The following is a 27,979-nucleotide window of genomic DNA, read 5'->3' as shown; positions in this document are numbered from 1 at the left end:
CAGTTTCCATGGCCCAAAATAAAGCCTACCAATCTGGGTATCGATATATAGTTCTTAGCTAGTGTAGGTTTCTGGATAAAAGACATGTGAAGAGAAAAAAAACAGTGCTACATATTGGCTGAACTTGAAAGCAATAGAAAGGACACCTGAAAATATTTTCCCCTGGATTCTGGGAAGTTTGAAGAAGAAGATAGCTTGAAGCCTTCTTAATGTATTGCATCACTATGGTCACAGCAGCAAGGAATTAAAAATTTGTATGCTTGAGGTGAGAAGGGATAGGACTTTCATCTTTTAACTAAGTAGTATATTGTATTTGGTTTAAGAAAAGTCACACAATGTCAATTCTTGTTGGAAACTTGAAAGGAAATAATTAAGGCAATTCTGCTTCAATAATCTGAGTAATATTGGCTTTTATCCTGTTTCCAAAGGAACTTTGCCATAGATTTAACAGGAGAGCCTGCTACCTTTCAACCTTTGCATAACAGACTTCATAAGTTCCATGAATAAGCATGGGCAAGCTTATTAAAATATTTTTCATTAATTAAAATGGATGCTTTATTTAACATATTACATAAACATTGCAATCTATTAGCAAAGAATTTCTAACATTTGACAACAAATATTATTTCACAACATTTCTATTTCTTTCTTCAAACTACTGTTGAATTTATAATCATGTCTAGTTCAACTAGCCTGTGTCTGTTTACTCAGAAAAGGTTTTACATCCTATTTCTTCAATTTCAGAATTCATTTAATTTTTCAGTATTTAACATACACAATTTTAGATGCAAGAATCATGTAGAGAAAAAGTATTATATTTTTAGCCTTAGGAGCTATGTCTATGGTTAATTAAATTACTATATTTGTTAATTTTGTAAATAAAAATAGTATTTTATTTATATTATTTTTAGTTTTTAAAAGAACAGTTTCAGATAACATTATAAAAACTGAAAGGAATAAAAACAACAGTAATACTGGCAGAGAAGACTCTAGTTTTCCTTCTTGGAATCTTTATTATTGATTCCAAGATCAGTTTCCAGTATTTCTTTACTTTTACATGGTCCTATCTTCAATTAAGTCCATTTGTATTAGCACATTTCTAACAGTGAAATGGAACCCCCTTGCTTCATTTTGAGCAAATTTAACCAGCATTGTATAACACGCTGACCCACCATTTGACTATAATTCTCTTTTAAAGATAGAACAGCCTGTGTTTGTCCATATTATTCCATAAATATTATATACGTACATCAGGCTATTCATCTGTAAACTTAAATTTGATGTAAAGGTGCAGCCTATATAGGCAATTCTTTCATATATTATAAAATATGTACCATTATTGATCTTTATCAATCCATTCCAGCTGATTCACCCATTTTTATTATCTGTAGAAATGCTTTTTACTTTCAGATTGATTTGCTTGCTCAGTCAAATGCAAGCAGCTTCTGCTCAAACTTTAGAAACTCAACTATTTGTGAACGTGAATGTAGATTTCTGGGATTGTAGCCTTAGTGAGGACAAACCGAATGCTTACAATTTAAACCTAAAAATCCACTGAAATCCTTTAAAAGACATCATATTTTGGCTAGATTTTAAAGATGTTCTGTTTCCAAATCAACATACAATGCAGGGCTTTTGTTTTCCTTGGACTATGTGTGTAATAGGATATTGTTTGGAGCAAAAACAATACTCTGTCCAAATCATGTTCCATAATATACTAACATAATACAGGTAGTCTTCATTTAATGATGGTAATTGGAACCAGCAACTCCATCACTAAGCGACGCAGTCGTAAAGTGTGATGTCACGTGACTGTGCCAACTTATGACGGCAGTTGCAGCAGTTCTGATTGCTGTTGTTAAGCGAATCCCACATTGAGCACAATGTCACGTGATCGCCATTTGTGACTTCCTACTGGCTTCCCCATTGACTTTACTTGTCAGAACCCCTACAGTGAAGGTCAGAAATGGTGATCACATGACCAGGGGATGCTGCAGTGGCTGCAACTATGAGAACCAGTCATAATTCACCTCATTCAGCATCATTGTAACTTTGAATGGTCTCTGAACAAGTGGTCGTTCAGTGAGGGCTTCCTGTACCACTTTCTTTTCTAACTACTATCTTTAAAAAAGCAACTTCATTCTGTTAATGTTGATCTACATAGGTTCCAAGAGGAAGTGAATTTCCCCTGATTGGTCACTATCCTTTTCTTCAACATGCCTCTTAATGACCCATGTTCAATGACTATAAGATGTTCCACCCTCTCTGCAAGGAAGATTGTAACTGGAAGAACTCCACACATGTATATACATAGGGATCTCCTTCTCACATTCACTGTACACATGGCAATTGAGACTATGGCTTACACTTTTGATGGCAGGTGGCCCAAGCAGTCCATGGTTCCCTCAGATGTGCTGTGAACATGTGACAGTTTTCTTTGAACCTCCCTAGGAATGTCTGTATACCTTGTTTGGGAAATACCCTTACTCTGATCTTCAAAGATAACAGATGTTGTCCTAATGCTTATTAAAAAGAGCTTCAGAAAGATAAATGAAACAATCTTAAATTAAATGAATTTTTAAATCAGTATATTCAGACTGCAATCCTGGGTACTGAAAACTATAGGTCGGACTTCTGATAGACATGCATAGGATTGCACTGTTAAACTCATGGAAACCTGACAACGTCAGCAACAAATGCATTCAAGCCTGTTCTGATAGCTCTGAACCAAATGAAAGTGGTTTGGGATCATGAGTGATTGTTCCTCTTCCCAATTAGAGTGTCTAAAAGGAGGGGTGGAGGGAAGCCATCTACTTCCTAATGGATTCAAACCAACATACCAGATGAGCCATGTAACTAGGTATCTGAATTGTTTGGACACATTGGTTTGCTTCTTCTTGACATGAAAGTAAACAATCTACAAACAGAGAAAAGAAACAGATCCACATTCTGTATTATATGTTAGTTGAAGTGCAAAAAAAGGTGGTGGGACATATGCAGTATGGCTTATTTTTAAATAAATATGTGTGCATATGTTTGGGGAGCAGGCAAGGTAACATTGTGCCAGGAGTTTTCTCTTTCATCCTACAATCCTCTTGATGTAAGTGGAACGAATGCAAACTAATCGAGGTATTTCTTAGGAGCCTTCAGATGGCAGGGTTAAAAAAACCCAGAGCTAAAATGAATTTGGGCTGGTGGGAATTTTCCCATCTCGTTTACTTGCAAATAATCAAAATTCATTAGCATTTTTAGTCATGCAGGCTCAGCTGATGAAATTCGAAAAATGCTATTGTGGAGTTTGATTAGTTGCTATTTTAGAAATGTAATGTTTAATTCCAAAATTGACTTCAAGATTAATTTCAAGAAGATGGGTGACATATTTTTAAATGACTATTTGGGTTCTGCTAAATATACCTATAGGAGAAACCAGAATGAATACTCTTGCCAAGATGTTCGTTGTCAGTTCTCATTTGCAACTAAAACAATATTCCCCAAAATATGCACACTCTTCAGTGAACAACTGTACACCCTAAGAAAACAGCATACAAAAAACATACCTTAGAAGTAAGAATAAAAATGTGTGCAACTCGTTCTGCCAATATTTTCAGTGGTTTTCATAAACGATAGGACTGAACAGAATTTGCAGTCTGTCAGATGAGAAACAGCAAAAATAACACTGGCAAAATTACTCATTTCTTTTCCCAAACACAGAAAAAATTACTAATATTTCAACAGCAAAATTTGAACAATTTCTCATGAAATACACACACAGATATTTTCTGAATTTCAAAACATGTACGGTACTTCAATTCCAGTCTGAAAATAAATCTGCACCAATCATGCAGTTTTTTTCTCTCTCTCTCTCTTCCTTTGCCAAGCTACAAGTTGAGCAGATATAAAAACTCATTTTGTGTTTGTTTTTCTCTAATTTTCACATCACTGCCTTTAATAAGAGAAAACCCTGGCAAAATTAAGTACAACAAACCTCTAAGTATGTTTTTTCCCCACCAAATAAAGCCATTCCCTGTTTTTTTGGGGAGGGGGGGATACACTAACTGATTCAATATGGAGCAAAAGATTGTAAGCAATATAGAAAAGTATAAGGGCTAGATAAGACATAAGGACTATAAGTGCTTAAAAAATGAAAAACTGGTGCATCCTAAAAGATGTCAGAAAACACACACACACACACACACACACACACACAAACATCTATCTCAATCATTGGTTGATATCCCTGTGAACAAGAGCTGAACAAGTAGAGTGCTTTCAAGGTACAAAGCAGAAATACAAAACATAAAGTTTTCAAAATGTTTATAACTTTCTCCTTTTGCTTTTAAGTTATTGCTCTCTCAGGTATATGTATTTTGTTCTGTGGATTAAAAGTAAACTCTTAGAAGAGCTTTCAGAAAAGGGTTCATCTAGTGAACCTTTTCCAACTTCTTAGTTTTGCAGTTTTCATTGCTGTTTCTGAAATTTGTATCTTCGTTTAGGTAATGGTGGGAATGAGGCCTATTGCTGGCAATGCCAAAGATCTTGATATTCCACAAGATTTATGGAGCTTCTTCAATTTTTAAAATTGTTTTTTATTAATTAAAAAGAGAACATTACTAAGCAAAAGAAATAAATAAGAGTAATTGTTGCAAAGATATAATATCAGTAAGTGGCAAAGAAGTTATAGAAGTTATGCAGTTACTGCTGAGTATATCATTGATGAAAATTAACCATAAAATTGGAATACGTTCAGTTGTTTTTAACAATAAGCAAAAGAATTTTAGAGATCTTTTTGAATCTCCGAGCTGAGTGCCAAAGTCTCCACTATTTTGTTATTTAAAGATACCATTAAAAAAAGAAAAAGAAAAGGAGAAAGAAGAACTACTAAAAACATTATAGGTGAATAGTTTCTAAATTCCCTGTTGTTGTACTACAACTGATATACAACATTTATAAACATTTAAAATTTCCATGGATTTCTGATTTCAGTTCTTTGGCCAGTTCTTTTTCCCTTTAAAAACCAAACTTAAATGCTTAAATTTGTCTTACTGTGTAATGTGTAATATTAGGGTATAATATAATCTTTTGGGGGAGATGGGCGGTAATTAAATTTTAATAATAAATAAATAAATAAATAAATAAATAAATAATATGGAAGCCACTCTTGCTTGAATTTGATCAAACTTCTGTTATGAATATATGCTATTAATTTTGCCCTTATTATATATTCTCCAAGTTTAAGTTCCCAGTCTGGTATTGTCAGCCACAATTCCACCTTGTCATGGGATGATATTAAATGAAATTTATGACAGAGATACTGAATGCTAAAAGCAACTAAGCCCAACAGCACTTCATCATAATTTAGAAATTCAGAGTTTTACTTTGGAAAAAATAAAGCGTGGTTAGGATATTATCTTATTGTTTATCTTCTGGACATGGGGAAACACATACTTATAGTTTAAACCTTGTTGGGAAAGGCTATTGTAAATGTAACACATTGGTGCAACTGAAGTGGGGTATTGTGCATCTTTGACAAAATAAAATGCATGCATGTAAACATTATTTCAATGGGTGGAAGTAAGGATGGCTTAACGATATTCTCAAACACTGTACCTTTTTATTTAGCAATAAATGGCAGCCCTTTATCTTTATATAAGGAGTCACTTGGGAATGCACTGGATTTGATTCTTGCAACCCCAGACTTGTGGTTATCAATGGTACTTGCATAATTCAGTGGGTAACACTTGTAATGAAGCAGTACTCTCTGTCTTTGCTTCACTCCATGCATTTATATGTATATTCATCTCAACTAAAGATGGAACCCTGGAGATTCTGTGTGCACACATGAACAGATTTCTTACTCTCTGAGCACGATGTTTCTCAGCATAATAATAAGCTGTTAAAAGCCTACATTTCATTTTACCATCCTTCTTCCCAGTTTAAAGAACACTGACTGTTCTGTATTAATATCCTTTGATATATGCAGAAAAGATACTTGTTGATACATACAATAAGCATTATTTACTGGGTACTTGATAAGTCACCTGTGTCTTCCATTGTTGCAATTTCTCACTGGCCCAACAGCTCCCACTTTGCAGGTAGGATAATTCAGAGACTGCTGATTTCCAAAATACACATGAGCTTTCAGTGAAGGACAATGATTGTGCTCCAGTTTATTTCCAATTTTAAATCTCCCAAACAGTTATTTGCAGTAACGTAGTGTCTATCTTCCCTATGAGGAAAGGCTTTGGAGCTGGTTAACCAGATAGGGTCAATGAAGAGGCAAAATAGAGGTATGCAAAATTTCAAGTTTCAAATGCTTTGAGCTCCAAAATGTCACAACAGCTGTTCTAGCCATACCAGAAGTATTCTCACCATTCTGCAAGTGTTCCAAGCTCAAAACCGTTCTGGTTTTCTGGAATGGTTGGAACAGCATAAGAATTCTCCCAGTGAGGTTGGAACAAACTTGAAACAGGGCATATTTATAAAAAGACTACGTGATGTGGAGAAATATTTTGTCCTCTCTCATAGCACTAGAACTCAGACACACTGAAATGTGTTAGCAATAGAATGGAAAACAGCAATGGACGGACTTTGCATTGCATGTGTGTGTGTTGTTTGTGTGTGCATGATACTACCCACACATGTGTGTATTAGAGTGATTAAACTTTGCTCCCCTTGGAAAAGATTGCACTAGATAATTTACATTTAAATCAAAGACGAAATTTAAATGTGCGTGCATGCATGCCTACATGCAGGCAAGTTGCACACAAAAATTAAAGATGATAAGAAAAGCTGTGAACAACACATTTGTGTGGATTTTTAGCATAATTATACCTGAAAAGCGGTAACAAGCCTGCACATCCTCAGATTATATGACTGTAATAGTGAGTTGATAAGTTTTTTGAAGGAGGATTCAGTCATACCAAATCAATAGAACCTAGAGATTCAGAGATCAAATGTCTTTGTATACTCATTGCTAGGGAGCAGAATTTACTTTTATATGCAGCAGGAGACTTTCAAAAGCCATTTGTTTGCCTGTGTTGAAAACAGGGTGTTTGACAATGTGGACCTAGATTGGAAAAGAAATTTCCTTCTCCTATATGTTCTGGTGTGTCAAATCTAATGTAAAATAAACACTAGCAGGGCCACAACTGGGGGTGGGGGCAAGCAGGGCATGTGCCCCGGGCACCATGATGGGGGGGGCACCAAAATGCACACGTGAGCAGATTTCTTACTCTCTGGGCAAGATGTTTCCAGCATAATAGTAAATTGTTAAAAGCCTACATTTCATTTTACCATCCTTCTTCCCAGTTTAAAGAACACTGACTGTTCTGTATTAATATCCTTTGATATATGCAGAAAAGATACTTGTTAATACATACATATGACAAAGTAGTATTTGTATACTGAATGGGGGTGGGGGCACAGAATCCATGTTTGCCCTGAGTGACACAGACCCTAGTTGCGGGCCTATGCACTAGTACCAAGTATTCCCCTCCCAGAATGATAAGTTGGGAGCACTGAAGCTTTAATTTTACATACTTTTTATTTTAACACTTAAAACCTGTTTCTACTGGAATGAAAACCAGGTTTTCTCAGGTTAAAATACCGTGTCTTTGTTTCTCTACTGATTGTAGCTCCCTGCTTTACAAACCAGTATTTTGCTTTGCTTATTGACAAAGTTCACTGGCAATAAGAGTACCACTGTGCATTCACATGGTACAGTTGGATGACACAGCAAAAGGTAAGAAGTTAATTTCTTGTAGCTAAATTAAGGCTAGATAAATCTATAACAAGTATATTAGACACTCTGATTTTTAAAACATTTACTTTGAACAATGCTGAGGGGGAAGAAAGGAAAAAGGATATGTATTTCTCAGGTGTTGCATGGACATGAATGCGACTTGTCTGATTTTGAGAGGAAGGAAATGGAATAATTGGTTCTGCATGTTTTACAATTCCAATTACCTTCTTTCTCTTGTTTTAGCCGGCTTCTGCAAGAAACTAGATTTTTGTTGTAATGTGCAGTGGATGTCCTCTACTGGAAACTATAGTTCATTGCAACAAGCTGCTTTTAAGAAATGAACTGAAAAGCAATGTTTATTCCATCTGTTCCTCTCTGCCAATTTTTTAAAAAAGAGCCCAGAGAAAGATGTCCATCATTTAGCAAGCACAGTGTTGACACAAACTTTTGGCCTTGGCCAGAACTGTATAAGACCTGGACACTGATATTTTTACCATCATTTTTTACTTTTTTTTTCTTATTTCAATTCTACAGAATTTTCTACACAAATTACACATGGAGTATTGGACTTCATAAATTAACTATAAGGTCAATTCTCAAAAGCCAATGTAATATTTATAAGCAGACATCTTAATGGAGAAATTATAGTACACCCTCCTTAACTGATACCATTCAAATGCACCTGATTTCATCCCTAAGCAGTTTTGGGGATCCCTGTTTTAAATTAGAGAAGGTGAAATTCAACACAGCTGGAGGGCACCAAGGTGGAGAACTAAGCAATGGTGTAGGCAAAAGCATGTCTGCTGGGGATGCAACTGGTCACAAAATCTGCTTAGGAACCAAAAATTGCAAATCACATTTCTTCTTTAGAAATAGCATCTGTGTCCTAAGCTTGCCAAATAGAGCAAAAGAGCAGGGGAGTGGATAACAGAGCAGAGTAGACCTTGAGGCAATTTGGCACAACTGCAATACCCAAAATGATGTTGGTTTTAAATTTCAGTTTTTGGGACGTTGGAAAAGGTTATGAAAAGCCATGATGTGTTTTAAACTGATGTTAATGTTATAAAGGCTTACATTAATTTTTACCATTTCTTTACATATCTGCACACACACAAAGACACACCGAGAGAATATTTGCTGTCATTGCTAGAGAAAGGATACGAAATCCCCACTAAACATGTAAGGTAGATGAGACTGCTTTAGAATCCCTACAGAAGTGAATAATAGGGGCCAAATTTGCAGGTGTATCTTTCTGGCTCCAGTTCCTTATTAATATAGCCAAATGGTTCTTCTGTACATGCCTTCAGCCATAATAAAATCTTTCATAAGTTGTTAATTAATAGGAGCAAGATGAAGCTACACTGAGTATCTAATTTCTTGTGCAATCTCATTAAAGATTTCCAAAGAATCAAAATGTTCATTGTTATTTTCTCCTGCATAAGAATTCTTCGGAGAGTAATTTCTGCATTTTCCTATTCTAATATAATATTTTAGTTCCTTACATGACCTTTATATGGCAAAGACCAAATTGGAGCAGGAGAAAATGAACGTCATATTATCCTGGTCTGGTCCAGTAAGTTTCTTAAAGCTAGCAATGTGAAACTAGTATCTGTAGCATGGTCATATAAACTACACATGTTTTGAACCAACTAGTGTAAACAGATTAATTTGAAGAACAATGTCTTTGCCATTGGTGATATCCTGGCATTTGTAGCACCAGGGATTAGATTTTAAATGCAACAGAGCTGTGCAAATTGTCAAGAAGATACTTTGCTTTGATAAACTCAAGCAAAGCAATGCTCCTGAACATGTTTCACCAAGCAAAGAAAGCTTTTGCTTCTTTCAGGTTCTGACTGAGGCTGAGGCCCTTACTTTGCATTGCCTCTTCACCTTCATGAAGAGAACAGCATAATTTTTACAGTGCAGCACTTCATTGCGTCTAATCCAAATTGCCTTGTGTAGGCCTAAAATATAACATGCAGCAATCTTACTAAGTCTGCCTATATTGTGGCTTATCCAAACATCTAAGATCTTCAAAGGTGGAGATTTACACATATAAACACCAGGAGAATGAGGCCCGAATCCCAGACTACTTGGAAATAATAATAATAATAATAATAATAATAATAATAATAATAATAATAAGGCAATGGCAAACCACCCCACTATAGTCTGCCAAGAAAACATCACGAAAGTGGTATCCCCCCAAGGTGTCAGACATGACTCGGTGGTTGCACAGGGGACCTTTCACTCATGATAGATAGATAGATAGATAGATAGATAGATAGATAGATATGACTATGAAATACACACACACACACATACATACAGTATGTATGTATATATGTGTGTGTGTGTGTGTATGTATATGTATATCCTGTATATATAACATTCATAGTCATACCCTATCCTGCAATGTACAAAAATCAGAGCAGAAATTATATTTTATACCAGGTTTTCAAAATCTCTTCAGGAATGTGAAATCACTTTGGAATTATTTGACATCTGACCTGGCTTACAGGATTGTACAAAGCCTTCAAAAAACTTCTTTAGGAATCATGAAAGCATCTACATTTTTGCGAAGCTCACATTATCTGCTTTGGAAGCTGATCCAGGCTGTCTCCACGCAGGTCCATGCGCATAGGAAATGCCTGCTGAGAGGGCCAACAACAGCTTCTGAATAACCACTTGGCCTTGCAAGCAACAGAAACACCTTCATGATCAGAGGTGCTTCATATACCACCACCACCCCAATGGATTGAGAAAAATCTCAGTGTTTTCCACAGTCCCACTGTCTAACACAAACTGGAGAACTGGAGCTGTTTCTTTTTAAGGTCTTTCTCCTGCCCTCCTCTGCATAAAAGAAGGAGGAAGGCTATAGGTTTATTAAAATGAAGAGAACCAATAGCAAAACCAGATAGCCTTGGAAGAGAACAATAAGTAGATCAGGATTTTCCATTAACTACATTTTACAGTATCTGCATAAAATGAGTGGAAGTACAGTATTTTGGACAATTTTATTCCATTTCCATTTTAGTTATCAAATTCATATAGAATTTATACCTAGCTAATTTGTACAAGATGTGAACTGATATACAGTTATCTTTTGGTATTTACACTTTTCCAAATGTTATAATGTAATTTCCTCCCATGTCCCCCTCAAAAAGTATACAAAATGAGTACATTTGGAAAACGAATTTACAGAAGAACTTTATATTAGACAAACATGTATACATGTTTTGTTTTATATTCAGAGTACATACACACAAACTCACAAAAGTGAGCATGAAAAAGTGCTCTGAATTTTCATGTGGACTTCTTTAAAAAAATAGCAAATTGATGCAGAATGAGGATGAAACCAACTGGAAAAACAACTTCATTTGTAAAATGTATCATTGGGAGGATGTACATTCACACATATACTGTAAAGGGAAGGAATTACATGAATCTGTGGTAGAAGAAGAGGGAGCTGTTGTAGCTAGATATAGAATCACCCAAACTTAAACTTTGCCAGTCTGTATATCCTGCTATGTAATCAGGTATGTGAGAAAATCTGATGGTCTGGTCTATCCAGGCTTTCTCTGCAGAGATTTCATAAAGAAAATCAACTTGGACATCTTGCCAGACATGGTTGTTTTATTTTCTATGAGAAGCAACTCTGTAGATATATTTCCTCAAAAGAATTTGGGATGATAGATGTCTCATAAAAAATTGTTATTGTATTTATTGTATGTTGTTCCCATTATTCCCTAAGAACTCATAAGAACTTCCATAAGCATACACAGTCCCCTCCTGACCCATTTTATTTACAGTAAGTAAGTACCCTTAGAAAGCACTGCTTTGGGATCTCTGGGTCAAAATTAAATGTATAAGTCCCTGAAACGATGTTTCAGTCTGTAAGACTAATTTCCCTAGGCTTCCTACCAGTCTAATTCACTAGTTCTCACCATAGGTATCGAGTAGAAGCTATAACAATGTCACATGCATCACAACATCATCACACAAATGGCATGAATTATATAAGTGGAATCAGTTGTGTCATGATGCAAATGATGTGCAGTACATAATTCACATCATTTGCGCAATGGCATCATGATGCACATTATGTTGCTTGATCCCTTTCCCCTCCCCATAACTGGAGAGGCTTATGGTTCTCATTTTTCACCATTGGCAAATGCAGGATGTCACAGAATCCTATACTAGGCTTTTTTGGTATCTAGATTTTGAAATCCCCTAACAAATAGCACCTTTTATGCTATTTGCCTCCTTTCTTGATAGTATATTAGCTTTACTTATAGAATAGCATTAATTATTCAGCTGACCTGATTGCTCCTAAAATATCTAAACTTTAATGTTCTTTCTTCAAATTCTTTCTTATTTGCAAATACTGAACAACTGCATATGTGTTCAAGTTCCTTCAAAACCACTTCTGATGCTGTTTAGTTCTGTGACTATCTTAATTTAAATGATACATTTTCCCATAAATAGTCTGATTTTTGCTTTTGGTATAGTATACTCCCAGTCTCAGCCCACATGGAAGCTGAGAATGAATAGACTTTCCAAATATGCCTCATTTATCTTACTTTGGTTAATACCCTTCACCAATTCTGAATGATTCACAGCTTTGCATTCATAATTTATCCATGTATAACTTGGCAATTCACTATATTAATGTATACATAACCAACTAGTGTTATGTGTAATACAGATACTTAAATATTCAAATAAAAATACACATCAACAGATCTGGAATTAAATGACCATTTGAATCCAGTCTAATAGTGGCATGCATGAAATCTGGCAGAAAAGATGTTTTCAAAACACACTAGCAGTATTACAAATAATTGGATACTGGGAATCTTTGTACATAATAATAATGATATGGATTAAAATATGCACAGCTATTTTCAAATTGCTTCTAAGCCTGTATTATTGCTAACAAGATCTGAGAGATGTGTGAAAAAAATCACAATTAAAATCTTATACACATGAATTAGGCTGGGTAGGCAGCAAAACTGTTTGGCTAAAGGCACTTGCCATTTATCTGGACCCCTAGCAGTTGGGTTACACATGAATGAAACTTCATTGGCTGTTCTTGTGGATAACCTGAATGAATGTAGTCATTCAGGACTTGATAGCTGTGTCTGACACCATTCACCATGGTAAACTTTTGGACAACCTGAGAGGGTTGACAGTGAGAGGCACTGTGTTACAGTGCTTCAACTGCTTCCTAAGGGGGAGGGCAGGTCCAGGGTGGGCGATCGATGTCTCAGTGCTCAGCCCCTCCCCTATTCTTTTTAACATTATATGTAACTGCTGGGTGAGGTCATCGGCTGGTTTTGGATGAGGTATCATCAATATGGTGATGATTCCCAGCTATGCCCCAACTAAGAGGAAATTCATTGGAAATCACAACCCAGTGACAGGGGGCTGTAAGGGACTGTATGGGATGAAACAGGCTCACATTAAGTCTCAGCAAGATGGAGTAGCTATTCATCCACAACCATCCTCATCCAGGCCAGTTCCAAGATTGGCTCTGGATGGAGTCACATGTACTCCACATCCAAAAAGAGCAGGCAGTTCTTTCCGGAACCCCTGTTCAAGAGGCAAAAAGCTTGTTAAAGAAAATACATTTGAGTGAATTTATACATCCAGTAAGAGCTGCCCATAGGAAGAAAGCAGATTGGCCATTGCTTTCCTGATACAGAAAGATGGGAAAGGCATAGCAGCGGGGAAATTGTCCAATGGGAGGGCAGGGAGCCTGCTGTCTGGACTGAACACTTACAAGCTGTATCCAAAGTGTCTCAATCCAGGCAAGATTTTCTTAAACTGGCTTAAAGTCAAGTGTAATATACCCTTGGATTATTCTACCTTTAGCCCCTTAGATGATATTAGGTGGTTCCTGACCATTTCAAAGTCTAAGATCATCCTCATATGATAGTTTACTTGAAGAAGAAGAACAAGGGGAAGCATCAGGTTAACTATACTGGGTCTGCTTTGATGCCCTAAATTTCATTTCAATATTGATTTTTTTTTTAAATTGGCCTCACTGCTGTGCTCAGTTGGTTTTATCTATGAGTCTTCCGACAGGACTGATGCTTACATACATACATGATGACACAGAAAGCCTAAAGGACAGTTTCAACTGACAGATGGCAAGCACACAGTCCAAGGGACACTTTATATCTGCATCATGTGATGAAATTCCTGTTTTTAGGTTAGCTATTGAAGTGACATTCTGTGCAAAGTGACTTTAAGTGAGGAAGGGGGAAAGATTTTATTTATCTTTGATTCTTAACATGCCCAATAAATTGTTGGTGGGTGGAGTAATTTGTGTTTCTTATTTGGCAAGAATATGGATTCCTTACTTGACCCTTCCCAAATTCAATTTTATTTAATTCACATTGTTTACTGGGTTTTTTTCCTCATTTCATTAAAATCAGGAGACAGAAGTAAATGAATCTTCAAACACAAATCACAAACATTAATTTTACAACAAGCCATGTATCACTAACAGTAGACTGGAGAGGCAAAAATTTACCATATCCTCAACCTGAAGTGAGCAAAGAAAATAAGTTAGGTGTTTGAGAGAAAATTGAGTTTACATACTACATCCTATTTAATATTAAATACTTGCACACTAAATACATTAAATAAGTTGCCAGGAGTCAAGTTCAACTGGAAGAGGTTTTCACTGTTTTAAAGTCAACTCCTTATTTGTGGTTTTAAAAGAAAGACAGTTTGCATGATTGATTTCTTACCTGTTATTTTTAGAAGAAGGGTGCACAACTTTTCTTTTTCTAATAAAAATAAAAACATAAAATAAACAGCAAAAAAGCAAAAACAAGGGAAAAGAATACACAGAGAGAGAGAGTCACACAGACCCCACCTTCGGCCAGTCACTTCCTCTCAGCTCTAGGAAGGAGGCAATGGCGAACCATTTTTTTTTAATCTGTTCGATCATGTCCAATTCTCGGCGACTGCCTGCACAAGTCCCTGCAGTTTTCTTGGCAAGGTTTTTCAGAAGTGGCTTGCCATTGCCTCTTTCTTGGGCCTGAAAGAGAGTGACTGGCCCAAGGTCACCCAGCTGGCTTCGTGCCTAAGGTGGGACTAGAACTCATGGCCTCCTGGTTTCTAGCCTGATGCCTTAGCCACTACACCAAACTGCCTCTCTATAAACATTACAATAGAGAAAAGGTTGAAGTGAAAATATGATTATTAAAAAAAAAATTTAAAAGACAAAACAAAAAAGGAGGAAAAAGAGAGAGATACAAAACTTTTTCAGCTTATAGAGGTAGACTGCATGTACTACAACTGTTAAAGAGGCTATGCATGCATACATGCAGACACACATGTGTATACATACATGCATGCCCATAACATATGCACACAGGCACGCTCTATTCCCTATATAATTATTGCAAAGGGCCGCATGTTAATCCTATCTGTATCCTGGTTGTCCTGCACTGTTTCTTTACTCCATCTGCATAGCTTTTGAATGTTCACCTGGGAAAAGAAGAAAAGACTGCCAGGGTGGAAAAAGTTCTAAGTTACAAACCTGTGTCACTGGTGTGGAAAGAATGTGGAAACTGGAATAGATATTTATTAATACCTATTCATTTTTTTTAAGTGGAAAAAAGATGGAAAAATTCTTGTGCTAATGGAAATGTATTAGACAAAGCAAGTTGTAGCCCATGAATGCTTATGCTACTGTAACTTTTAAATATGCCGCAAAAACTTCCCAAGTTTAAATGCAACAGTCACAGAAAATTTCTGGGAAATGTCTTATACTTAATAACAGCAATACATGTGATCTTGCACATTTATTTTTATTTTATTTATTAAATTTTGCCACTGCCCATCTGCCCCCCAAAGGGGGACTCAGGGCAGTTTACAACAGAGATAAAAGCATTAAAATACCATAAATAAATAGAAATAGAACTATAATATTGAGCATAAATACAGTATAAAATCCAGATGATGATGATAGTTGGAATATCACTCACGTATATCTAAAGGTTTACCTTCTATCATTATTGTTACTTTTTCTCATATGATCACATCTTCATTCTTCAGTGAATTTTAAACTTGTAAGGGAAGACTTATATTGAAGACTCGATCTAGCAGCCATGATTTTTATCTTATTACCAAGGCTCTGCAAAATATTGCCCCCACAATAGCTATGAGGCTTTTTAACAGATAAGCAAGTTTAAGAAACCAGTCCATATACTGATCCAGCTGGATCCACTGAAGCAAGAGAAAGCTTTAAGCCCAACCATTGACCTAATCTAAGGCCAGCAAAGGTAGCAGCACATGAATGTGTTCTGTGTCACTTGCCTCTTCTCTCCGATCCCCATAAGGGCCAGAGCTGGTTATTTTGACACATCCACATGAAAGGTCTTCTTTTATATGTATAATTTAATCTTTATTCATTTTTGTCTTAGAAGTTTATAAAAAATAAACAGAGTAGCACAATACCAAACAGAGCTCCAGTAGAATACAATATCTGCAGCTCAGGGTTGAACTGTGGCGGTTTTGGTGCTCTCTGCGCTTGGGTGCTTGCTTGCAGACATTTCATTACCCAGCTAGGTAATGTCATCAGTACCTAGTTGGTACAACCAAACTCAGAGGGCATCAAGAATGCTACTACAGAGAGTCAACAGAAAAGAACCATGTAATACTAAAAGCTATTAATAAACAACAACATTAAACCACCATACCAAAAAGTTGGGAAGGGCAGGAGAAAAAGACTCCTCCCAAAAATCTTTAAAAACCCTAACAGAACTTAACAAATTGTAGTACTAAACACCTGACAGATATGCTAAACATACTAATGTCACTGGCTTACAAATGATACATCATCTGCATGAAAGTTCAGACTGCAGAAGACTAATATTGTCTCAGAGCAATATCCCATAAAATGTTCCTCAGCTACACTGAAATATTAATTCATGAAGGCAATCTATTTCTCACCAAAGGGAAAGGAAAAGATGGGAAAGAATAGAAGCCGGAGGATTTAGAGTAGGTAGGAGATCATTAAAGTAATGTATCAGTTTATTTATGTATCAGTTTATTTGTGTTTGACTGTCTTTAGATTGTTATATAGTTTTTAACTGTTTTATGTTTGTACGCTGTCCAGAGGAGCTATATAAATATGCTAAATAAATAAATTTTAAAAATTTACATCTTTGCAATACTGTAAACTGGCTCTCTGTTCCCATTGCTCATTGATAACAGTATCAGCTCCTCATTTGCACATGAAGCTACATAAATTCATTGTAGTGTTTTGTAATGATTTTTGAAAGAAGAAGAAGAAGAAGAAGAAGAAGAAGAAGAAGAAGAAGAAGAAGAAGAAGAAGAAGAAGAAGAAGAAGAAGAAGAAGAAGAAGAAGAAGAAGAAGAAGAAGAAGAAGAAGCAAATTTAGTTAATTTCAACTGGCTGTTTTATGTATGTATGTATGTATGTATGTATGTACGTACGTACGTATTTACCTGTTCTATCATCATTCCAATCCATCGGATTCTGAGAAAGTTCCATGTTAATGAAAGTTCCATCTAAGAAATTGTTGTTGTTGTTTTAAAGTAAATTGGGTGGGAAATCAGGCTATGTACTTGATGATACAACAAAACCCATTCATGCTTTAATAAGATGAAATAATTACTGAAGGATACAAGAACAGAAGCCTTGTATTTCTGCCAAGAGAGTCTGCATGACCACATACTAAAGCCTGCCTCATATAGGAAGGGAAAAAGGTTAAAATGTGAAGACTGGGTAAAATCAGCTTTGTCTCTGTAAATAGAGTTAATTTGCAGAGAAAAATACACAATACAAGAAAACCTCCATTTTGCACTGGAGAATGTAATGGTGCCTCATCTTTGTATTATGATATACAAGGTAATAAGAATGGACAAAATGAATTTTTGCCTTGTTTCTTTGGATGCAGGTCATTAGGATATAAATGTCCCTAACTTTGTGTTGGCTCCTGCCAACCTAGCAGTTTGAAAACATGCAAATGTAAGTCGATTAATAGGTACCGCTTTGGTGGGCAGGTAACAGTGTTCCGTTTAGTCACGCTGGCCACATGACCACGGAAGTGTCTACGGACAAACGCCGGCTCTTCGGCTTTGAAACGGAGATGAGCACCGCCCCCTAGAGTCGGACACGACTGGACTTAATGTCAAGGGAAACCTTTACCTTTACCTAACTTTGTGTTGAGGGTCTGTCTTTCGATAATGTGTGCTTCCTTGGTAGCATCCTCGGCCAATGAGAAATCCAGTACAACTGTCTTTTCAATGTAAAAAGTCTTTCTTCATCCAGCCCCATGAAAAGTTAAAGCCAAAATTAATATTTTAGCATGATATGTTTATGTAGCCTTCTTCCTGTTCCTATATTATCTGACCCAGATCAGTACCGAGTTTATCTATGCTCAGGATTATCTTGGCTCCACAGTTCATATCTGGGACAAATCTATACCTTTTTATATAGTATTATCACATAAAGACCTGTTTAAGGTTTCATTCTTGACCCAAAGAGAGGGAATTTGTACCCTGAGTAGGAGAAAAGAACATCTCATAGTCCCTACTGCATACCTCTTCAGGAATGTGAAGAGTCTCCTAGGAACAAAAGTGAAATAATAAGATAGAAATTAAACTGATAATGTATTTGAAAATTGTTGGTTAATTCTGAATTGCCATGTTTCTCCCCATTCCTTCCTGACAATGAAGGAGCATGGACGTAAGCATTGGTGAGACTAGTTATGTGCAATGTGTCCTTAGAAGCAGAAGGCAAGGATTCTTCAAGGAATCTCTTCTATTATGTCATGAACAACAAGCCAAAATGGTGACATCTAAAATTAAAGGTGGCAATGATTTTCAGTGCTGCGGTGCTTATTGTTAATTATATTGCTTGCTCAACAGCTAGTGAAATTTAGGCATTCTTACTGTTCTATATAACATCTGTAAATTATATTACTGGAAAAAGTCATTATTCTGGATCTGGAGAGAATTTTAATTCACTAACCAATCTGTTGGGTAAACAATAGGGCTATCATATCTGGGCTACAAACTTTGGCAATCACTAGATTGCATTTTCTAGCCCCCAGAAATGCACTTCAAATGGATTCTGATCTTTTTATCTACAGACACTTTGGCTCACTGTTTGCACCATACCTGCAGTTCATAGTAAGCACCAGACACAACAGGCAAGCAGCTGACTGCATTTAATTACTCAGTACTAGTAATACTGAAGTCCATTTTATACGTAACATTTCATGCATAACATTTTAAATGAACTTGCAGGCTATGAGTGGGGCCCATGGTTCTGTCATGGGCCCTGAATCCATTATACCTCTTGTAGTAGTTGTGTTTTCAAAAATGCTTCTAGTGGCACCACTAAACGTTTGTTTTAGAACATAAAGCGAATTGTGGGACAGAAATAAGAGAAACGGGGTGAAATGGAAAAAAAAACATTAAAAAGAGAGAGAAAGAGAGAAAGAGATTGTATGTGTATGCGAGAATAAGAAAATGATGTTTATCTAGCTGAATCCCTCAAGAAATTAGATGCAACTTCGAAATCTTTTCATTCTGGGAAAAGATGAGCTTTCCCACTATGCAGTAAGTTATTGGTGGCAAAAGTGTGTAGTCTACACTGGGAATGCCCAAAATGCTAAGAAAAAGATAATGGTGTAAAATCATGAGACACCAGTGTATGTGTCTATAACCAAAGGCTCAAAACATATAATTCCCTTTTACTTACAGAAAGTTCTGACTGGAGATGTTAACGTATCTGCTCCCTATGTTTAACTTCAAAAAGGCCTATATGGTACTTTTAATGTCAGATTCCAGAGGTCTGAGAGTCAACTCTCTGCTGCAATAATAAAACATGGCAACATGGCTATAGATTTCCTTTTATAATTAAGTAACTTAAGAAATCTGTTGGGATCAATAAATTTAGGGACTTTTACATAAAACAGCATATAAAGTGGATACTCCTGCCATCCGAAGCTAATAAAAGTCAATCTCTTTGGGTGACACCTCTACAAATGGCATTATCTCATTGGGTAATACTAATAGGAAACTAAAGTTTTTGTGCAAAAGCCATAAAAAGTAGTGAGGTTCACATAATCTACTCATATAAACAACAGAGAAGGAAAGAAAGGGACCTTTTAAAGGGAATTTCTAGCTTTTTTGCACCCTGAGAACATAAAGAGATTTGGAAGTGATTTTTTTTAAAAAAATTCATTGGATGACAGCATATGGTTGATGGGGGAGGGTGGTTATGCAGAACATCAATTTCTGCTCTTTTAATCCTTAACTTGTGATTTAAACAGGAAGACAAATACCCAAAGTATTTGAAAATGGAAAATGCTAATAGTGCCAAAAGGAGTTTATTTTTAGCAGAGCTAAGATACTTCTGTGCATTAGTTCTTATAATTGCTAAAGTCCGTAGTAAATGAAGTTAGAAGATCCATGCACATTCCTTAGGATTGACACACAATCTTTTCTGTGCTGTTTTTGCTCCTTTCCAACAGCTAAGATGTCCGTTCAGAAAGAATCCTGTCAAGTTTAATATTGAAACTCCACCAGTTTAGTAGTAGGAAGGAAATGATAATCCCAGTGAGGTGTGTTTTTACTTCTGAATACTTTGGCTATGTTGGGATTAAATATGATCCATGAAGCTGAACGAAACGAGTTCATGGCTTCTTCATCCTTCCAGTGCATAAACAAATATAGGTACATATACCTATATATACCTGAAAGGATATGTCCATGATTAGGTGCTAGCCGCATTACAAGGGTGTTTTAGTACCATTTTAAGGTTGCAACAGTACTGGGATGACTGCTGCTTCTGTCTTTTTGAAGAGATGCCTTTCTCAGGCATGAAGGAAACCATGATTTGCAACTATGTGAATGAACCTCTGCTTCATGTGGCATCTTTTGAAGTATTCCATCAGCTTTTAGTAGTTTCAAACTTATGCTCCACCAACATCTGAACTTTAGTTTGAGATCGCACCACAATCTAAAATTTCAGTTCGGATATTACAGGGACTTTTGGCTAGTTTAAACCAGAGAGTGGATGCTTTGATTTCCTTTGGTATGCACACAAGTGACAGGGAGGAGTGTAAAAGCCTGAGAAATACTGATTCATTCACATTGTGGGAAACTGAGTCTAGCTAATGAATGTGAAATGATTGCCAGTTCCCCCAAATATTAAGTTTATTTATTATAAATCTTAGAATGGACAGATGTTATGAATGCTCTTCATAACATCGTATAATATCCATGGGACCACAGCACTAAAGACCAAGATTTTTAATGTATTCTGAGAGGAAAAATGTATTTTGAAATTAAAATTATCAAATACTGTGGTACTGTCATGAGTAAGGATGGCGAGCAGGGGGCTCCCATCCAGGCTGTAAAGCGCATGCGTAGTACTGAGGAATTAAGCAGCCATTCAAAGAGACACAGATCAGGCCCGCCTTAGCCTTTGGGGTTTATATGTCTGGGTTTTTCCCACGCTTCTTCAGTTTGTTAGGATTTTCTGTTTATGTAGCAGTAATAAACATTAGAGAACTACTCCTCGTCTCAGCATGTGTCTCACTGTTAGGACAGGTACCAAAGATTTTCCATAAATAATTCCTTCATTTTCTAAGACTGAGTCTCTTGCATTTTTTGCATATGTACTAAGTAATCAACTTAGTAAAAGGCATGGTTGTCTTTCACACATTTTATTTATTTACAAGAGAGATGATTGGGCAAAAGGTATGGAGACAGTGACAAAACTATATTTATGAACTGAGTGTGATCAGGTAGAAGCAGCAGGTGGACTATCTAATTGGGGTATGCAAACTGGCAGCAGTCTTTCAGAGAAATACTGTCCACCTCCATGAAGCATCAAGGTAGGGCTGATCCAGCTAGATCGTCCATTGCAGCTTCTTCAAAAATAACATTTGACACAGAGGGCCATTTTTATCTTAACAAGATGCTTCAAAGGGGTGCTTTGGAGAAATAATTTTCAAAGCAAAACACCTTCTCAAAGGTCTCACAGCTTTAATATATGTTCCAACTCAAACACAAAGCTATCACTCATCCTTTGACTAGGCCCCGCACATGTTTCTATAAACCTGCTTCAAAATCTGACTCTTGGCCTGACAGGAAGCCACAACATGCAGCAATATTTTATTGTCTTGTTTGTTAACACCCTGCCTTTCCACCTAAACTGGGTTGTCATAGTAATCAGCAGGAAAACAGTGCAAAAACAAATAATGCTCAATTAAATCACATTTAAAGAAGCACATAAAACAAAATGAAAACTAAAGTTACAGCCATTCAAACAATTAACTAATATGAATGAAATGTGTCTTGATGTCTTTTCTAAAAGCAAAGAAGGTATGAGGCTTCCAGAGCCTTATGCCGAAACTAATTAATGAATGGATAATACAAGAAACCAGGTATATGCCATCTGGAATTCTGTTGCACAAGGTGACAGAACCATCTTGAACTCTATCACTCAAGCATGACTGAACCATTCAGAAATTGTTTAGCATGAACCAAAAAGGTCAAAGTGCAAGCAAGATACAAATGTATACCTGTTGCTATGTGTGCAGATCATATTACAACTATTTGGAACTTCATCTTTATTAACACACAAGGCATACAGTATGTCTTGCAAAATTGTCATCTGTAATTTATTTTTTAGACAGAGAATGTAATGGCATTAATAACAGAGACATCACTTTATGGAACTAAACTGCACACGAACAGTTATTTTTGGGTTGTTTTGCAGCATAGATTAGTTTCATATAGCTTTAAGTCTACCTTCTCCAACCTGGGACCCTTCAAAAATGTTTTGATTGTAATTTCTTTAACTGAAGAAGAATGGTTTATGTTATAGAATACGACCCTGCCATGGACAGCTGTTTTATAAAATAAATCTGATTATAGTTATTGCTGGAAGGCAACCATGAGGTAAGGATGGATTGTCCTGCTGCAGCTGTAATCTCACAGGGCTGTCTATATGAAGTCCATTAAATGTTCCCTGTTGGAAATGGAAGTTGCACCATTAATCAGCATATGAACCAACCCCTTGTTTTGCATTCTTAAAATAGTTACCCTATAAGAATTTTGATTGGCAGTCATACTGTTCCAATGTTATATTGTGATGCTTTTGGTGGAACTTAATTATGAGTCACCTAGTGTCCTTGGAGGAAATGGCATATAAATTAACATAATAAATAAATAACTCCTGAGGTAGGATGGCCTGTGGGCTTTATCCACAGAATATCTGCAGTGCCATCCCAAAATGTCCTCTCTAGATGAACTTCAAACAATTCTGACTATTGCTTCTTTTTTCATTTCCCCAGTTTTGTACCAGCATTTAGCCTTTATCAGTCCTGGTTATCCTTGATGTGTGTTCAGTTTCAGTTAAAAAGTGATCTGTGCAAAATTGAATATCCTTACACCAGATACAGTGGTGGCTGTGAGAGTGAGCAAGCATGGTCATGTCCATACATGTATTTGCTTCTAGATACCCATTCCATGATGTTTTTCTGGTTGAATCAGCTTGGAGCATCCTGAAATGAATTTCACTCAGGAGCACATAGAAATGAAGTATGCTATTTCCATGCCAATGTTGCAGTTCAGTCAAATCTTAATGTCTTCCAATTTTATGTGACAGATGGCCAGAACACTTCTCTGCCAGAAAGCTTCTACATCTTTATTAAAACTGTGGACAAAGGTAGGACAAGGTATTTTTAGATGATTTGGAGATCTTTTGAAGAGACTGTCTTCATGAGACACTAACATGATTTTAAATGCATGGGTGAAGTTTATGCTTTAGTGAACTGCAAAGATGCTTTCTCTTTCCAGTGTTCCAATGAACAAGCTCATTAGAATCTAGTCCATTGTGTGCATAACAAATGACACAAGTTTGCAAGTCTGTGGAATATTATCGTAGTCCCTCAGTTCTGTTCATGACTAACAGTGAAATAGAAAAAGCTCTGTTCTGAAGCCTTCTTTCATAGAGAGATCTGAGGTATTCCAAATAAATTTCATAGCTGTCAAGAGTTTAGATAGTTCAAGTTCACAGGCAAGTTCTTAGGAGATCTGAAAGACCTTTTGTGGATGGGAGGGAGGCAGAATCACAAGTAAAAACTAACTCTTCTCTGTATTTGAACTGCAGGGAAGGAGGTAGGGGTGCAAAAGGGGGTGGATAAAAACCGACAAAATTGTATGTGCATAATGGTGTAAGACTTGTTCCAAGTATTGTTGCTAAGTCCTTTTAGATGTGAATAGAAATCACATGGAGATACCCAGGGCTCTTTTGAGCATTCCGTATTTCTAAATCTGTGCCAGGTGGCTGTAGTTTATTGAACATAGGTTTTTGTGCAATCATACTCCTGTCAGGAAGAAGATTGGCATAAGAGAAATGGAGACGGCTAAATCTCTGGGGATCTTTTTTGGCGAAAACCCTGTACTGCGTCCTCCTGTGACTTGTGCTCATAACTGCTGAAGAAAACAGGGCCTGCCATCTGTAAACTGTGATTCATAAACACACTGTCAATCTGCCACGTTACCCTGACATCACAAAATAACAAGGAGCAGTATTATAATAAAGAGGGGAGGCTTGCAATCAACCAATTAAGTGCATCTAATTTATTTCTGTTACAGCTGAGGCTTTATTTATTAGTAAACAGCTGCATTTATTACAGGGATTTAGAAAAGAAAATCTAGGATCGTGCCAAATGGCATTTTTGATAATCTATTAATCCTAAATAATCATCTGGGTGTTTTATGAATTTTAGGAAAAATAAAAATAATCCCTGGTTATATAGCAACACTGCAAGTCAACCTTGTGTATTTGTACAATGGCTCATTCCTGGATTTATTCCTTCATGCTTAAATGAAAACTGACTCTGGAGTCAGCTAGCCTCTGTGTACTGCAATCCTGGTCTTCTTAAGATACATCTGCTGAGTTGGGGCATCACACTTGAGAGTAGCTTTTGTGAAAACCATGTTTTAGCCAGATATCTTGGAGAGGAAAGACCAGCAGTGGTGGGATTGTGAGTTTTAGGGTGATCTGAGGCTTATTCTGAAAGGCAAACACCTTAGCTTTGACTCATATTGTTCCATGTTTAAGAACATTGTGCAAAACCAATGCTTTGACTAGAGATGATGCTCAAGCATTTCATAGGGAGCCTTCTCTCAATCAGGAGATTCTTATGGGGTTTGGCAACATTCCATTCTTTCACATGCTGAATAACAAAATGGGAAGGGGATCCACTTCAGCCATGGGCCTTTTACAAGGCTTTTCTTTATACCTGCATACTTTTCTCAGAACGTCTAGAATTTACCAATGGCTTGTCCAAATCAACTCATATTTAGAAAAGGCAAGTTTGCAGTTTATAACTGGAGGAGTAACTGGAGGATGCATTGGAACAAAGGAGTACTCTTTTTCCAGTGCATCCCAACATTGAATTGTTTCTTGAGCTCTCAGAGCTTTCTTCCCTATTGATGGATGATGAATGTCTATGTAAATCTCTCCCTGTTTTACTTTCTCTGTTAATGAGGGAATAATACACGAAAATCAAGACAACCTCTGAGTGAAGAGGGAAAGGGCAACACTGTGGCAGGCATAGTTATAACCTTTTCCAGCCGGGATCACAAAGCTAATACTGTATGAGGTCAAGAACTTCCTTTGTTAACAGATTCCCTTTAATGCATGGCAAAGATCTTTCAAGACATGGATATATTTGCATGTTGATATATTAGAAAGCCACATACTCCAAGTGCATGTTCTCTGTTGGCTAATCCATACAGGTAAAAAGGCTTTTTGCTTGTTTCAGAAATTTCCCTTGTAGTTGTTGTTTCAGCCTTGCCATTTTCTTCCACCCTGCAGTAGTATTTCAGTGCACGTATTTATTTATATATTTAAAATATGAATATTCTTCCTTTCAATTGGATGATCCTTTGGATGACTTATGATATGTTATAATAATCCACACCTAAACAATAACCTAGTGATCTTTCATCTCTGACCAATGGATAGTGACAGAGGGTGCTTCCCTCCAGCCTTGTAGTCTCAGGGCAACTTGCAGTTTAACCTGAGTCTTCATTTTCACTGGGTAAGCAAGCATCTTGCAGCTCAAGGGCTACATCTTTAGTCAATGGAAGCTTGGTCAGGCTTTGTTCTTCCTGGGAGAAAGCACATAAAGACAAGGATGTGCTTCTGTTCAGTTGTGTAAACCCAAGCAACATTTTAAATTGTTAGCTGGAAGTGACTGCATTCTTTGAAACTGCTGTCAGATTAGCAATCTCTAGACAATGAACAGGTGGAATGATAGAAAAAGAAGGGACACAAAGTAAATCCTTAACTCTGTATCTACACCCTACTGGCCAACACATTATGAGGTACTGAAGAGTCTGCGTGATTGGAGCCACACCCTTGAAGCACGTTTTTTGTTTTTTGTTTTCAGCAAGTAATGCTGCATTAATAATTTTAAATCCAGTTCTCATATGAACAGCACGTTAGAAATAGGTATACAAATATAACAGATGTAAGTCTCCCAGCTCTAAGTACTTCAGACAGTGTAATGTTGGAGGTGAAGCATTTCTGCATGTGTAGGAGCGTTCCTGAAAGTAAGCAACTAACCTTGGCAAAGATGAAGCAAGTTCCTATCTTTAACAGAAAGAAGTTTTCTTTAAGGATGCACATAGTGGGAACACCTAACTAACTGTATGTGATCAGGAGAAGAATCCAAGGGCAAGACCTCCAGGTGTGTGCGCCTTGGGAGCAAAGGCAGAAGGAAGACTCAGAGATTTACAAGAATAGCTAATGTAGCTATATTCATAGACATAAGGCAGAATGAGAGACAAAAAGGAGACACAGAGTGGACCCTTTCTGTTTAGGTCCCATTGCCCTTGTGGACAGTAAGTTGTGAAATCTTGAAGAGTTAATGCCCCTGAAAATTTCCTGCCATTTTCTGCAGGAAATACAGATCAAAGCTCTGGTCCTCCAGATCTTATTGAACTATAAGTCCCAACATACCTCACTACTGGCTCTTTCATGGCCATTCTAGATGAGGCTGTTTGTTCAGCAGCATCCAGAGGACCACAGAGTCTTTATCTTTATCTCATAAATGCAAACAAATCCATTGGCCAGAAATCATAGCAACAGATTTTCTGATTTAAGTACTTGGTCAAATACCTGTAAAATCTACAACTACCTTAAAGAAATTAACAAAGGTTTCTTAAAAATGAATATTTTGCTATGATTTCTCAAAACATAAACATGATTTTCTCCTGATTCTAGGTCAGTGTCACTGTGCTGTGCACTTTGCCATATGCTGTGTTTCCTGGAGTCCTCTCAGCTTGGCATTTTTTTTCACAGACCTTTCCTCACCTCACTTGGTGACACCATCAGAGCAGTGATGATATCACCAAGTGAGGTGTGGGAGAAAAATGCCAAACCCAGAAGCCTCCAAGAATCCAACAATCTAATCCCCTTTCTATATAATTTTTATTGGAAGTTTTAACAACAATAATTAGAACTAATACAAAGTAAAATAGAACAAAAAGAAAAAAGGGAAAGGGAGAAAAAAAGAAAAAGCTAAAAGTGAAGAAATAAAAAAAGTAGAGGAAAAATAGAAAAAAGAAAAAAGATATAAAGAAAGATATAAAGAAGGATTACTGTATTGGGGAGAATTTCTGTGATAGAGATGAATGTTCTGCCAAGAATGATGTCCTTGTTTCAGACAATACCTGTTTTGATAACTGACATACCATTTAAACAATGACAAAAAGGTATATCTAGGTTTGTATGGCAGGGGAAAAAGCCATGAGTTAAATATAAGGTGTTACAAGATGCATAATAAAGTGGGTTAAAACCTTTGGTTATAATATACAAATGGAACAATGGGAAAATACATGGTTGGAAGGACTGAAATTTACATTATGTTATAATCTTGAGGAGAATTTTTTATAAAATGATGTACCGTTGGTATATTACACCAGAAAAACTATCTAAGATATATCAAGGTACTTCAAATTTAGGTTGAAAATGTGAACAAGATGGGTCATTGTATCATGCTTGGTGGATGTGTAAAAAAGCTAGAAAAGTTTGGGCTCAAATACATATAGTGATTCAGAGGATTTTAAAGATTCACATTAATTGAAACCAGAACTTTGCCTCCTGGAACTGATGGATAAACAGTTATAAAAATGCCATGGAGCACTGTTTTT

The 27,979-nt window shown here is 36.5% G+C and overlaps 1 pseudogene; it reads left to right on the top strand.

Moving 5' to 3' along the window:
* LOC134494602 (FRAS1-related extracellular matrix protein 1-like) overlaps positions 1 to 27,979 on the top strand; it is a 99,121-nt pseudogene that overhangs the window by 33,762 nt on the left and 37,380 nt on the right.

The sequence above is a fragment of the Candoia aspera genome, chromosome 3, assembly GCF_035149785.1.
Source record: "Candoia aspera isolate rCanAsp1 chromosome 3, rCanAsp1.hap2, whole genome shotgun sequence".
Taxonomy (NCBI): domain Eukaryota; kingdom Metazoa; phylum Chordata; class Lepidosauria; order Squamata; family Boidae; genus Candoia; species Candoia aspera.
The sequence above is the reverse complement of the archived record's forward strand: the minus strand, read 5'-3'. Positions and strand labels throughout refer to the sequence as shown.